Source organism: Hyperolius riggenbachi, chromosome 8, assembly GCF_040937935.1.
Source record: "Hyperolius riggenbachi isolate aHypRig1 chromosome 8, aHypRig1.pri, whole genome shotgun sequence".
Taxonomy (NCBI): Eukaryota; Metazoa; Chordata; class Amphibia; order Anura; family Hyperoliidae; genus Hyperolius; species Hyperolius riggenbachi.
The window spans coordinates 257932528-257936043 of record NC_090653.1 but is presented as its reverse complement, the minus strand read 5'-3'; positions in this window follow the sequence as shown (position 1 = coordinate 257936043).

Below are 3516 nucleotides of genomic sequence, written 5' to 3'. Positions count from 1 at the left end.
TGGATAGGTAGCCTGGTGGGTGAGTGGGTAGGTAGCCTGGTGGGTAGGTAGCCTGGTGGGTAGGTAGATAGGCAGCCGGGTGGGTAGGTAGGTAGCCCTTAACCGGGTGGGTAGGTAGCCTGGTGGGTGGCTGGGTAGCCGGGTGGGTGGGTAGCCTGGTGGGTGGCTGGGTAGGCGGGTGGGTAGGTAGCCTAGTGGGTGGGTAGGTGGGTGGGTAGGTAGCTAGGTGGGTGGGTAGGTAGGTAGCCTGGTGGGTCTTTAGGTAGGTAGCCTGGTGGGTTGGTAGGTAGCCGGGTGGGTAGGTAGCCGGGTGGGTGTGTAGGTAGGTAGCCTGGTGGGTGGGTAGGTAGCCGGGTGGGTGTGTAGGTAGCCGGGTGGGTGTGTAGGTAGCCGGGTGGGTGGTTAGGTAGCCGGGTGAGTAGCCGGGTGGGTAGGTAGCCAGGTGGGTGGTTAGGTAGCCGGGTAGGTAGCCGGGTGGGTAGGTAGCCGGGTGGGTGGTTAGGTAGCCGGGTAGGTAGCCGGGTGGGTGTGTAGATATCCGGGTGGGTAGGTAGCCGGGTGGTTAGGTAGCCGGGTAGGTAGCCGGGTGGGGGTGTAGGTAGCCGGCAGGGTGGTTAGGTAGCCGGGTAGGTAGCCGGGTGGGTAGGTAGCCGGGTGGGTGGGTAGGTAGCCGGGTAGGTAGGTAGCCGGGTGGGTAGGTAGCCAGCAGGGTGGTTAGGTAGCCGGGTAGGTAGCCGGGTAGGTAGCTGGGTGGGTAGGTAGCCGAGTGGGTGGGTAGGTAGCCGGGTGGGTAGGTAGCCGGGTGGGTGGGTAGGTAGCCGGGTAGGTAGGTAGCTGGGTGGGTAGGTAGCCGGCAGGGTGGTTAGGTAGCCGGGTAGGTAGCCGGGTGGGTAGGTAGCCGGGTGGGTGGGTAGGTAGCCGGGTAGGTAGGTAGCCGGGTGGTTGGGTAGCCGGCAGGGTGGTTAGGTAGCCGGGTAGGTAGCCGGGTGGGTGGTTAGGTAGCCGGGTGGGTAAGGTAGCCGGGTGGGTGGTTGGTAGCTATCCAGGTGGGGGGCCCGACTCCTATCCTCCCTCCCTCACCTCGGGGGGCCCCTTCCCGGTATGCGCGGCGGGAGAGCAGAAAATACAGAAAGTCTCCGGGGCTGCAGCAGACGCTAGAGGCAGCTGCCGCTTGGTCTCCGATATGTCTCCAACTTTGTATACTGCCCGCTACTTCCTGGTTTAGTAGCGAGCAGAGATACAGAGTTGAAGACAGGGGAGACCAAGCGGCAGCTGCCTCTAGCGTCTGCTGCAGCCCCGGAGACTTCCTGTATTTTCCGCTCTCCCGCCGCATGAGGGGGGAGGACAGGAGTCGGGGCCCCCCAGGTTAAAAAAAAAAAAAAAAGTAAAATTAAAAAAAAAAAACAGCAATACTTAATGGGCCCCTGAAGCAGCGAAACTTCAGGGGCCCTCGTGCGGCGGCACGGCCTGCACGGCCGTATGTCCGCCACTGGCCCCCTTCCCTCCAGTATAGGCAAGCTAATGACTGTTCTCCCCTTCCCTCTAGTATAATAATCCAGGTGACCCTCTCCCCTTCTGTATAGCTAGCCTGCTGACACCCCTTCTCTAGTATAGGTAGCCAGGTGACCTTCCTCCCCCAGTATAGCGTGCTGCCAACCCGCCCTTGATCCTGTGGTGCCCTAGGCTATGGCCCATGCGGCCTTGGCTTAAATCCGGCCCTGTTTGTAGTTACACTGCTGCACACGCCCCCTCACATTTCTAATCGTCCTCATCATGTTGTGTGGGATTTAGTATAAACATTTTTTTTAAAAGACAGCACATTTACAGAGGGTTGATTGCAGACGAGGAAGCAGCTGTTCATTCTTTTGTGCAAACATCTTCTTTGGAGAGGTCCAGGTTGGGGAGGCTGGGGAGCCGCAGCTATCAGTTCTTTCCTGAGTTTGTGGTTTTTCTGGTTTCAGTATGGTTGAGGAACAGCAAAAGTCACCAGTAAATAGGGGCACTTTTGATTTTTCTTAAAGAGGCCCTGTGATGACTAGTGTTGGGCGAACATCTAGATGTTCGGGTTCGGGCCGAACAGGCCGAACATGGCCGCGATGTTCGGGTGTTCGACCCGAACTCCGAACATAATGGAAGTCAATGGGGACCCGAACTTTTGTGGTTTGTAAAGCCTCCTTACATGCTACATACCCCAAATTTACAGGGTATGTGCACCTTGGGAGTGGGTACAAGAGGAAAAAAAAAATTAGCAAAAAGAGCTTACAGTTTTTGAGAAAATCGATTTTAAAGTTTCAAAGGGAAAACTGTCTTTTAAATGCGGGAAATGTCTGTTTTCTTTGCACAGGTAACATGTTTTTTGTCGGCATGCAGTCATAAATGTAATACATATAAGAGGTTCCAGGAAAAGGGACCGGTAACGCTAACCCAGCAGCAGCACACGTGATGGAACAGGAGGAGGCGCAGGAGGAGAAGGCCACGCTTTGTGAGACACAACAACCCCGGCCTTGCATGAGGGCAAGAAGCGTGCGGATAGCATGCTTTGTACCGCCATGCAGTCATAAATGTAATAAAGATAAGAGGTTCCATAAACAAGGACCGGCAACGCTAACCCAGCAGCAGCAGCAGCAGCAGACGTGATGGAACAGGAGGAGGCGCAGGAGGAGAAGGCCACGCTTTGTGAGACACAACAACCCAGGCCTTGCATGAGGGCAAGAAGCGTGCGGATAGCATGCTTTGTACCGCCATGCAGTCATAAATGTAATAAAGATAAGTGGTTCAATAAACAGGGACCACGCGGCAACGCTAACCCAGCAGCAGCAGACGTGATGGAACAGGAGGAGGCGCAGGAGGAGAAGGCCACGCTTTGTGAGACACAACAACCCAGGCCTTGCATGAGGGCAAGAAGCGTGCGGATAGCATGCTTTGTACCGCCATGCAGTCATAAATGTAATAAAGATAAGTGGTTCAATAAACAGGGACCACGCGGCAACGCTAACCCAGCAGCAGCAGACGTGATGGAACAGGAGGAGGCGCAGGAGGAGAAGGCCACGCTTTGTGAGACACAACAACCCAGGCCTTGCATGAGGGCAAGAAGCGTGCGGATAGCATGCTTTGTACCGCCATGCAGTCATAAATGTAATAAAGATAAGTGGTTCAATAAACAGGGACCACGCGGCAACGCTAACCCAGCAGCAGCAGACGTGATGGAACAGGAGGAGGCGCAGGAGGAGAAGGCCACGCTTTGTGAGACACAACAACCCAGGCCTTGCATGAGGGCAAGAAGCGTGCGGATAGCATGCTTTGTACCGCCATGCAGTCATAAATGTAATAAAGATAAGTGGTTCAATAAACAGGGACCACGCGGCAACGCTAACCCAGCAGCAGCAGACGTGATGGAACAGGAGGAGGCGCAGGAGGAGAAGGCCACGCTTTGTGAGACACAACAACCCAGGCCTTGCATGAGGGCAAGAAGCGTGCGGATAGCATGCTTTGTACCGCCATGCAGTCATAAATGTA